The sequence below is a fragment of the Alosa pseudoharengus genome, unplaced genomic scaffold (assembly GCF_046254945.1).
Source record: "Alosa pseudoharengus isolate Yale_2024_CS ecotype anadromous, Long Island Sound unplaced genomic scaffold, YU_APseudo_1.1 YU_APseudo_1.1_scf_5, whole genome shotgun sequence".
Lineage (NCBI taxonomy): Eukaryota > Metazoa > Chordata > Actinopteri > Clupeiformes > Clupeidae > Alosa > Alosa pseudoharengus.
In genome coordinates this window covers 26312140-26324376 of record NW_027468837.1, presented here as the reverse complement: position 1 = coordinate 26324376, position 12237 = coordinate 26312140, and positions in this window count along the sequence as shown.

Here is a 12237-nt window from a genome sequence, read left to right as displayed (position 1 = left end):
AGAAAAAAAAAACTGCATGGTGTCTCATGGAGATCCGCAGCGACACTCACATCGAGTTGGGCACAGTCAAGTAATGCCAAAACGGCAAACACAATTAAGGATGACCGTGCTTCCCTCTTCTTGCCTTTCTGTGACACACACACACACACACACACACACACACACACACACACACACACACACACACACCCAATTAATGTGCTAACATTGTGTGTGTGTTTTTGTTCTAGACCTCAATAGTTGATATAAGTGTGGAACACAATCCTGCAAATAACGACAACACACACACCTTGTTTACTTGCACAAGCCTAAGGCCCCCAAACCTAGCCACTCTGCTGCCAGTTTAAAAAAAAAAAAAAAAATGAGCAACTGCCTGTGCCACAAAGCACCCATTTTATGGCCTAGCTGTCCGCCTGCGTGCCTGTGGGCTCTCGCTAACCCCGCCACCCTGCGGGAGAGCCCGGCTAAAGCCACGCTGCACGCTTCGCCTCGCTCTGCTCTGCTCCACTCTGCGTTCCCCTGCAGCCTGCTTCCTTCCTACTGGGGTTTATATGCATCCGCGAGTCGCAGGAGAAAGACAGGGGAAAAGGGCTGCGGTGGCCATATAAGATAAGTGGTACACAAAAGAGTATGCCACACCAGGGTTAAAACATCTACTGGTGCAGCAACAGCAACGACAACTGTAAAGCCCCTAAAATAAAACGAGCATCACAGTTAGTATGTCATTGGCACATTTCCTTTTATATTCTTTTTTGTGATGTAAAACATGCTAGTGAAATAAACAGACATCAGTGTGGTGCGATATAATGTGCAACAGATGAGATTTGGGCGTGAGTTTTGATTTCGGCTCATCTCAGTTTTATTACCAAAACACTAAACTAGTTTTAACAGAGGTTTAGAATTATTCCAAAAATACTTGAATTGGATTGCTTAGCGATGGGCTTGGAAAGATTATGAGAAAAGAATGCAAAAATGAAGAGGGGAACAAGCAAGCAAACACACATGAGATATTTTGGACTGGGGTGTGTTTTTTTGTGGATTGTAAAATTGCTGCCCTTAAAATGTCATGAGATCTGCAAAGCCACAACTATGATATGAGCTGGAACGCTTCAAAGGTGAAAATAATAATGAAGAAACTCCCTCATTCACTCGACTTGGACCACGTAATTGAACGTCAGTATATAAATTCTAAACTAGAATGGCAAAAGGAGACATATTGCGCTATCCATTCACTAAGCCCCATTCTGTAACACTCCTCAATACACCTCAATTTGGTTCATTTTGTAAATCTCATCGAGCAAGTCATAAAAACACAGTATACACAAAATCAGACAGATGTGTGCGTAAACAAAAACACATTTATGCAACTGAACTTACCATCTTACATTAAGTCACAGTTGCCAAGACTATGCCCACCCTCAGTGAAAACTAGATTCAAGCAGACAGCTTTCTGTTACAACTGTTGCATGTTACCATAAAAGGCCTGTAGGTGGCAGCATTGCTCCCCAGGATCAACATAGTCTGTAAACAGGAGCAGTTCACTAGTGGTTATTGCAGAGACCCCCTACTACAACACTCAATCCTCAATCATTTTCAATGTTTCAGTGACCAGAAACACTGCTGGGAGCAGACTAGTCATTTTCGGTATGAACACAGTTTGAACAAAGCCAGAGGTGGCTCAGATTCTGTCTTACCATGTGTAATCAGTCTTTTAATCATTCTGCAAATTCATCAGTTCAAATTGCAACTATGACTTAGATTGAGACACAGGGACATTGATCATATTGTATACATAATGTTTTCCTTGTAATTACTATACAGCTTTGAGGTAGGTTACTGTTAGGTTAAAGCCATTTGTAGCAGTTTGATGGGATAAATATTATGGCTGCATCTGTCACTGCACCAAGCAAATTATGATTTAATATGATATGCTAATATCAATATGCATACTAAAGGTCTTCTCCATGGACTCCTTTAAACGTAAACATGATTTTGTGGTGTGTTATGTTTGAACTCTCCACGGCCTCATCTGCAGTTTTTGATTGTTGATCAGCTCGCTGCCTGATCCTATATACCAGCTGGGCATCTCTGCAATAATCATTGATATGGCTATTCAGATCTCCCTTTACCTCATCACTCCTCCCTTCCACACACACACACACACACACACACACACACACACACACACACACAGACGATGGAAGATACACTGGCACACTTAAATAGCTCACATTACATCACTCACAGGACGATTTCTGGCGTAAGGCCAGAGGCGAAGAGCCGATTAAAATTAATTAAGGAACAACGTCCAATTAAGACGGGGAGTCACAGGTCAGACGATGGCTGCATCCATCACCGCGGCGCGGAGACACGGCTCGCTGCGCTCTCGCTCTCCCTCACTCTCTCGCTCAGCTTAATGGCCATTCTGTGCAACCCGCGCCCCACCTCTCTCCCTTTCTGTCGGTCATTGCCTCACTGGCTTTCTCTCCCTTTCAGTCTCTGGCAGAAAGGGCCAAAGCCTGTTAATCAAAAGCTAAACTAAAACTTGAGGTTTTCACAAAACTTTTCCATCACCCGTTTTTTTTTTTTTCAGTGTTCACTGCAGCAAGGAGGGGGGGGGCTTCTAACATTCCAAGTGACATCATAAAAAACTGACATCATAGATGGATGACATCAGCGGGAGTCACTTGGTTGAGGAACGTGATGCATAATCACAAACACTGGGTGACAGTGCTGTGTATATTTGAGTTACTATCTTGTTATTCTTCTGTGACACGCTATAAGAGATAGCATAGCGCTTCTACTGCGGCCATGGATTTTTCTGAACTTCTCTCATCCAGACGAAAAGAAAAGACAAACATGAGGGATTGCACTTGCCTCTCACAAACACACTGCAGTTTTCATCTCTCTCCCTCTCTCTCAAGCTTCACCTTTTCCTTCCTTAATCACATTGTTTTTAAGACCTTTCATGTGCTCTCACCTTCTCTTCCTTTCTTGCTCTCCCTCTCTCACTTCAATCGGCCCCTCCCTCTTTCAATCTCTCCAACAATCTTACCATCTCTCTCTCTCTCTCTCTCCCTCCCTCTCTCTCTCTGCACCAGCTCAGTCATTAGGATTCTGCTGCCATGCGACTGCAGTACTTTGCAAATGGAAGGCTGGGCATAATTTCCCTAAAATGCTGCTTTTTTATCACCTATTTCCCCTTCATCAAAAGGCAGCGCAGACCGATTGATGGCTGACGAGCGCTCTGACAGCCTGGCGTTTTTATGGCCAGATTTACCACCTATCTGCCGGCCTGGCCCTTTACAGCTCACACTCACTAAAAATGCTTATTTCTCAGACAAGGGTTAAAGCAAAAGATGGGGCAGGAGAGAGAAAGAAAGCCAGAGAGGGAGAGAAGGGAGCGAAAGAGAGCAAAGAAAAAACAGAAAGAAAGAGAACAGAAGGGTGTGAACTATGCATACAGAGGCTACCCAGAGGGATTTTGTGCAGGAGTCTGTGCTCAGTCCGTAAACAAATGTGTGCTTTCACACTTTGTGTTAACAAAATTGATGGCTGCCTCTCTACTAGGGATGTCACAAGAACCGATACTTTGGTACCAAGTCGATGCTAAAATTCTGAAAACATGCCGGTACTTGGAACGTTTGCAGGAACATGTCTGAGATACCAAAGTGCCATACGTCCCGGGAATGCAATTCTACCAGACCTGACTAGGGCGGCTTATGTTTACAAGTGTTCTAGCCTGCCGTAGTTCACGCATGCACACACACACACACACACACTCTTTCGCCCTCTCATGTGTCCCATGTCTTGCACTGACTATACACATATAATTCTAATACACATATAATTCACAATTTGTGGATCTGTGTCTAATCTATGCAGCCTACTACCCTCATATGAATGGTTCTGCTTTACACGGAGCTTACGCCATAGCCTTCACAAGAGTCCAACACGCTGTTGTGCTTACTGGTGCGCTATTGCGTCTCCATAGCTCTGCCATTCTAATGTTTGTTGGGGAAAAAGACTCTGCAGAGGTACATCTCTGTAGATAATCTAATTTGTCGGCCATTTTGTTTGCAAAGAATTTTCTAAAGTTGCCAAGACAGATAACCACTTGATATCCTCATTATTGTGTTTGCAAATCCCATCCAGCCAAATAGTGCTTGGCTTGTGTTGGCAAGCTAACTACCCACAGTAGGCAGGCTGCTATTGTTCAGCAGTGATCAACACACTGGGTAAGGTCTCACGGTCTACATATCTGGAGAGATCCACGTCAGTCTCACACTTTACGATATTCAGTTTCTTCTGCTTGCTTGAGTCACAAAGACCAAGTTTGAAATTTGTTTTTAAATGTTGGACACTATATCTGATAAATGAGCATGAAACATAAACGGACCCCCCTCATATGTGGTTATATGTGTATTTCTGACTTCTACAATATCTGCATTCCCTGTGACCTGTCCTGTTCTGAAGGTTATGTTGATTTTAGGTTTTGATGTTTCTGTACTGTCAGAGCCAGACAGTAAGCTATTACCAGTTCTGCCAATCATTATAAACTAGGTAAAATAGCCACAATATTGGGACTTCTTATACATTTTCATAATAAAGTTATTGAGGAATAGGCATAGAAACAGGGATTTTTTTTTCTGCGGAACGGATTTGGCCATCGACAATCGTGTAATTTCACTGGTATTGGTATCAACAATTACATTTCTGGTACAGGGACATGCCTACTCTGTATTGTACACACACACACACACACACTCACAAAGTATCTCTCCATTTTTCTGCATTCAAGTTAAAAAGAAGAGGATTCCTTCTCCCCTCGCTCAGCTGTTCTTCACGCCCTATGTGTGACGACGTGAATTTTATAGAGGGCAGCTTAAAAGAGAGAATGCTGGAGAAAGAATGTGTGGTCCTTGTCCATGTTGACCCTTGCGGTCTCCTCCTGCAGTAAAGCCTGGTGCTAATATCTTCCAGAGAGAAAGAGAGAGAGATGGACAGAGACAGAAATGGAGAGAGAGAGGGAGGGAGGGAGGGAGAGCTTCAACATCAGCAAACTGATAACGGCAGAGATCACGGAACCTCTGTTCACACACTGTTATGCGGCACGTTTCATGAGACCAACACATGGATGTGGAAGGGTGTGTGTCTGATGGAAGGCGAGAGAGATAGATGTCAGACAACATGTATGTATCTTGAAGCCTTACACAGAAGGAGGGAAGGAGTGTGTGTGTGTGTGTGTGTGTGTGTGCGTGTGTGTGTGTGCATGTGTGTGTGCGTGTGTGTGCACACGTGCGTATCTAATCAAATAATTATTTCCATGTTGCCATTCCAAATATAAATAATAAAATAGCATCTCAGCATGTACACACTGAGGTAATTAACATTAAATAACACTTATTTCTTATTTCAGGAAAACAAAGTCTATCCTATACTATAGTGTCTCTGCAGTGCTCTAACCTACAAAGGTGCGTGGTGTATGGCATCTCATTTGTACTGACAACCATTTCCAGATTGCCACTGTAAAATTAAACTTCCTACAGCAGGGACTTTTTCTCATATCATCCTGTTGCATCATGTTTAGCATAATTGGAAGACAGAAGATATAATAATAAACACTCCATAGTCAACAATTATATGCACTTCAGAGCTCACAGCAGGAAAAGAGGGAAAATGAGAGACAAGATTCAGAGGCAGAGAGAGAGAGAGAGAGAGACAGACGAGGGAGGGTAAGAAAGTCAGAAAGGAGAGAGTGTGTGTGTGTGTGTGGGGGGGGGGGACGTGGAGGAGAAAAAGACGAGAGCCTGGATTTTCAATCAGAGAAATATCCCTATCTGGGGAAAACGAGCAATCAAACAGCTATTTTGCGCTACCTGCGCCCCCCCTCTATAAATCAGTGGCACTGTGGGTAGTGTGGATGTGCTCATATCCAAGTCAAATGGGCAGCAGGCTCCCTCTCTCTCTCCCTGCTCAGCTTTTTCCAGATCTTTCTCTGCTCCCCTCTTCATTGGTAGAACACTACGTCCTCACTTTCACGTGTGCCTTTGCATGTGCGGTTGACGGGATTCCTGGCATCCTCATTCTGGTTCGGGCCTCGTTTGTATTTTCCTTCACCAGACCAACTCTCACTTGGTCTAATAAATGACAGAGTCAGACCACATCTTGATGGAAAGCAGAATGGCATTGGCAGTCAGTTTTAAATAGGGTCCTTTTTTCTTTGCGTTTTTTTCTCATTTTCCCTAAACCCGACTCCACTCATTTTGTTTTCTGTTTTGTTTATACCTCCCCATTTTCAAAGAGGACCCCCAAAGACTCGTTAGAGGAGACGTGAGAGAAGAGGCTGCTCACACTGGGATTTAATTTAGGCCGTCAGAGGTCACGACACTGGGACAGGTCAACTGCAAAGGTCGCCAGCGGGGAGGGGAAAAGCCATGCGAGGGGGCAGTAAAACGACTGACGCCCTGGGATCAGAGCGACACAATCAAGACCAGAGCCCTCTCTCGCTCGCACACAGACACATACACAGACACACACACACACACACACACACACACACAAAATGCAGGCCAAGACAAAGGACAAGCCGACAGATCTAAACTAATTCACTGAATCAGTTGCAGACCCTGTGGAAAAAATGAATGACAACCTGTGTGTAATTGGATATGTATTGGCAAAACCCTGATGAAGTCAGATGGTTTGATAGATGAAAGGGGAACAAGCTGAAAAGCAGCCTAATATACTTATAAATGTCTGAGAGCTCAACAGCTGGTGAATGCACTTGCCCCACGGGAACCTCTGATTCCTTCAAATGCAATGTGATGCAATGTAACACAACAGGATAGCATACATCTGACCAACTAAAGATGAAAGCTTTCACTGCCAGCATTGCAAACGCCACACACACCATCAGAGGACCATCTGAGCACATCAGATGTCCCTCCCGTATCATCCAACACTACACAATATCACGCTCTACTAACCTAGTCACCAACTCTGCCACTGCCTGTGCAAAGGCCTCACTCCCTAACCAGCAGAGGCAAGATGAGGACACGGTGGGGAAGATGGACAGGTAAAATGTGCTCTGGAGGGCTTGCCTGCGGACGGTGGCTGTGAATTAAAACTACCTCCTCCTCCTCCCCCCCTTGCGTCCCTCTGCCCCTCACCCCCCCTTCCAGTGCGCAGGCCACTCATCATCCCAGCGCTGCTCGGCTCTGTGCATGAGCACATCCAAAATGGAGAGGCCTGTAAAAGCCACACAGCGGAGTAATGGGCTGGATCTGGGGGGGGGGGGGAAGTCAGACCGACTATTTCACATTTCGCTCCATTCCACTCTGCTGATAGCTGCTAAGCTCTGTTTCAGAGGGGGGGAGGGGGGGGGGGGGGTCATGTGTGCTTCCTGTGTCTCATAGTGTCTTTCTGCTTTAGTTTCTTTATGGATGTGTCTCTTGGGATCAGGATGCCCCCTCACCCCCCTCCATCTCTGCCCTCCCCTGTGCCCATTTCTTATCCAGTTTGTATTGTTCCCTTCCTATCTTGCTTCTCAGTGTCCCTCTCGGTTAGCATACACTGGTCCCCATCTTACTGTCTAATTCTCTTCCTTTTTGCCCTCTTGTCTTTCAGCTTATATTTGCCTGTCTCACCCTCTGTCAATATGTCCTCTTTTTTAAGTCTGTCTCCATCTGTCTTTTTTTTTCCGTCTGTTTCTCCTTCAGCCCCTCTTCCTCCCTCTCCCTACTCTCAGAGCACCCCCTCCAGACGGACTCAGAAAATGGCTGCCTTCTCGCTTCCCCATTACCACCCACCACCACCACCCCAGAACAGCCTCTCGTAAATCTCCCCTCAACCCGGACAGCGCAGAGGCTTCTGCTGGGCAGCTTAAAATGTCAATACAAACACCATTACGCCACCGTCACCGGGACCCGGCCGACGGGGATCTGACAGCGGCGGTCCTCCTGCCAGTGTGCTTTAACCCGCCGATAATGGCACCGCGTCGCCGTCAACCTACCAAATGTGGACACCGCTGACAGTAATTGTCCTAATGGCAACGGTGCAGCCACTGCGCAACATGTACCTTCAAAATGGTCCTGAAAGCAGACGGATAGGGAGTGGAGCAACTCTGAAGGAAAATTTATCACTGAGCCTAACACGGCCGACACCTGAAGGGGTCTACAAGTGGAATGCAACACTTAAGTGGTCAACACACAGAAACATGGTGATTACAGACGATAAATCATGGGCAGACCACACAATTGAGGAGCTGACCCTGTAACTACAAACTGACATAACAGTGGTGCTATGTGTAGGTAAGTAAAATGCACAGACAAGCTCAGTCAAGCCATGACCATGAAGAGTAATTTAGTGAACACCTGAAGTGCTAGCACAAAGGTTAGATGACTCAGTTTACTCTTGATGGTTCTACAGGGGTGGTAAGCACATGCACGCACACGCGCAATAACAAGACAATAAAGGACTAAAGTTAAGTTTTCGTCAAGCAAAGAGAACTTTAAACCTTCATTAGACAAATCCAATTTACATTTCATATCCACACTTTAAAACAAGTGGGCATCCATGGCAAGCAATTAGAAGCAAACATTCCCAATTTGCGTTGCAGGTTATTACTCTTCATTCGAGTTGAATGAGTCATTTGGACAGCAAAACAGCATGGTTTTAGTGCCTGGATGCGTGCACTTATCAGGATGCAAGCCGTGGCTTTAATGAAAGCCTGGCGTGAGTGTTGGCAAAGGCGTGTGGGGGGGGGGGGGGGGGGTTCAGAGAGCACTGCTGAGCCGGGCTGAAGGGGAGCAGGAGGCACACACTGAGAGAAGGGGCTGTGTTCACGCCAGCCGCACTCTGGATCAGGTGGTGCTGGGGAAGGGAGGAATGCTCCACTCGCTCGTAAAAGCTCCATGGATGTGTGTGTGTGTTTCTGTGTGTGTGTGTGTGTGTGTGTTGGGGGGGGGGGGGGGGGTGAAGACGGAGGGGGGGGGGGTGACATAGGTGGTGCGTTGTGGTATGTGTGTGTGTGTGTGTGTGTGTGTGTGTGTGATGGCTGTCGTTTCTCCCCCCACTTCTTCTTCGCTTGCTTTTTAAGGGGCCTAAAAGGAATTCTGAAGATGAATGCTAGGATTGATCCCCCACATGCCTCTGATTGGAATTCCATTTTCTGTTGACGTTCAGAGCTCCCCGCGAGAGCCACTACATGCGTGTTTAGGCCAACAGCAAGAAGAATAATAACACTAATAAAAAATCTGATGCAAACTCAGGGCAACGGCTTGGCTTTCCCTCTGAATCTTCTCTATGGGTCTACATATAGCCATTCTCCATGCCTCCACAAGAAATACTAGCAAATAATGAGCAAAATGAAATCTTACTTTTACAGTAGCACATGATACTAATTATCTAATATAAGTCATATGTCTGTGGTTGAGAGATTACAGAGGAGCTACTCAGCCGAAAGATACCCAGAGATGGTGGTGGCGTCCCGGCAGGCTCCTGCCAGATTCGGGCTGTGTTCGTAACCTCAGTGAGCTTGCTTAATGGAACAGCAATGGTATGCATATGGGTGTGAATTCGGCTGGTGGGGTGGTGCGTGAGTATGTGCACGTGGTGTGTGTGTGTGTGTGTGTGTGAGTGTGTGCTCGCGTCACAGGAGGAGAAACTAGCATTAAACTAGATCCTTGATGCAAGTATGCCAGTGTGTGCTAGGTGGTGGTGTGTGTGTGTAGGTCGGTGAGGACATCAGCGCAAAAGCAATTTCTTACCTCTGTGTGTGAAAGAGATTTGAAGAACAAATTTGTAAAGTGGTGTGTGTGTGTGTGTGTGTATGTGAGAGAGAGAGAGAAAGAAAGAAAGAAAGAAAGAAAGAAAGAAAGAAAGAAAGAGAGAGTCAGTAAACAGTGAGGGAGTGAGAGACAGAGAGAGAGTGAGAGAAAGAGAGAGAGTCAGTGAACAGTGAGGGAGTGAGAGAGAGAGAGACAGAGTGGGACAGAGAGAGAGGGTGAGGGTGTGTGTGTGTGTGTGTGTGTGTGTGTGTGTGTGTGTGGTTTGTGTAGGTGTCCTTGTGACTAGCAGGGGCCCAGAAGCGTGATGGGGATAACTGGGCAGTGGAAGCTGGGGCTGTAGAAGCGGATCAGATGGGCGATCAAACACTAATCATTCCCTCTCGGCCCGCAGAGCATAAAGCTGTCATTAATTTTGTGGAATTACATCAAATCCAGAACATTCTTTATGCAGCCCGCGGCCCGGCGACAGTTATACGACAGGGACTGCTGCGCTAAGCAGATGGGGCAGCTCGGCTTTGCATACTAACTACCCTCATCCCCCCCCCCTCTCCCTCTCTTTCCATCCAGCTACGACTCCCTCCATCCTTCCTCTCTCTTCCCCTTCCCACCCCCCATCTCCCCACACAGTCTTCTGTTCCTTCCTCTCCTCCATGCATCCCTCCATCTAGTTCTCCATCTCTATTGTTTACATATGCCTTTTCACCTCCACTGTTCTGCCATCCTTCCATCTTTTTTCTTTGGGTCAGTTTGCTTCTGCAGTCCCATAGTTCCTCTCCATCAACCTCCCTCTCTCCTTCCTCACCATTGCTCTTTCTCCCTTTTTCCCCTCCCTCTCTCTCTCTCTCTCTCTTGCTTGCTCCCTCTCTCCTCGGTGGTCTCTATCAATTATTTTGTATTTATCCCCCCATGCTTTCAATCATTCTGCTCCCCCTCTGACACATCCCACTCCCCCTCCCATTTGCCACTCCCTGTTAGCTCTCTGCTGTCATTCATTTTGAGCTTTTACATTCCATCTCTCCACACATTCCCCCTCTCTCTTTGCCTCTCCATCCGCTCCGTCTTATCTTGTCATGCCATGCTGACTTATTTCCCCTTCTGCTTTTTACACGGCGATTTCCCATCATGCATCTCAGCGGGCCACCGCCCCTTTCTGCCTGCCTATTGCACATGCTCTGCACACCCGCGTGCGAGTCTTAGATTCTGTAACCATGCACAGACATACAGACTCATACAACATATGCACAACACACACACACATACAGACTTGCTTATCGAACCACTGTGTGTATGAACTCCTGTAACCACACACAGACAGACAGACACACACACACACACACACTCTTAATACCCTTGACCCCTGCGTGGGCGTACCACGACCTCCCTTACGATTACTCTGACATTTCCACTCCGAATCAGGCAGGGACGCCTCAGCCCAGAGACCCATAACAACTAAACCGATCTCCCAAATCCCTCCCAAAAGGGCCGTGGCAGCAGCAGTCAATGCGCTTAGTGAATCTTAACAATAATGTCAGGTAGCATAAGGATCCGCAATCTGTCGTGACACCTTGGACACCATCCTCCATCTGTTCACGGTGTTGAGCCACCTCTGCTAATTTAAAACGAGGTGAATAAAGGAGAGCCCCATAGACTAGCCTATTACAATCACTATCAGGGTTACTGGTTTTCCATTTTCCCAGAGATCTCATAGTAAGTGCCGGAGAGGGAGTAAAAGGGTTGGAGGCTGGAAAAGAAGAAAGCGTTTCATCAAACATTAGCAGTAAAGCCATCATTCTTTCATTTGGGGCCTTGGGATGAGAGGGTGTGGCAGGCTCTGGCAGTGACTGCCTGACTGTGTGAGTAGGGATCCTTGGGTACAATATGCGCGTGTTGGGAAACGCGGATGTGGGGAATTGCACTTCTACTGTATTGATTTTTTTTCAAGGCAAAAATAAAAATGAAAAGGTATTGAACTAGTAGAGTGGGAGGAGTGCAATCAGCAGATGAAAGGAACAGCAGGAAAGGGGGGAATGAGAGAAAGAGAAAGAAAGAATAGAGAGAAAGAAGGATACGAGGAAAGAGGAGATGCAGAGAGAGGAGGGACCCTAAGGACACACTCAGGCAACCAAGCACCAAGGTATCTTCTACAAGACCATTTTCATCTCATGTCCACCCCCCCACCCCCCATATCCACCCCCTCCTCCACACACATGCACACAGCACCACTCCTATCTCCCGAGGCTCCATGCCTCCTCACGTATTACTGACAGCTATATGCATGCAGCAAGAGGACATTTTACTGTCTAGCATGGAGCCGTTCATTTCCCCTAACATCTTGCAGCTGTCCACCACAGTAATCATGAATGCCAATTTATTTGTGCGACAAGGGCATGTTAACGTCGCAAAAATAAATCTGTCCAACACAGTCGTCTTAGCGCACGTGTTCAAACTC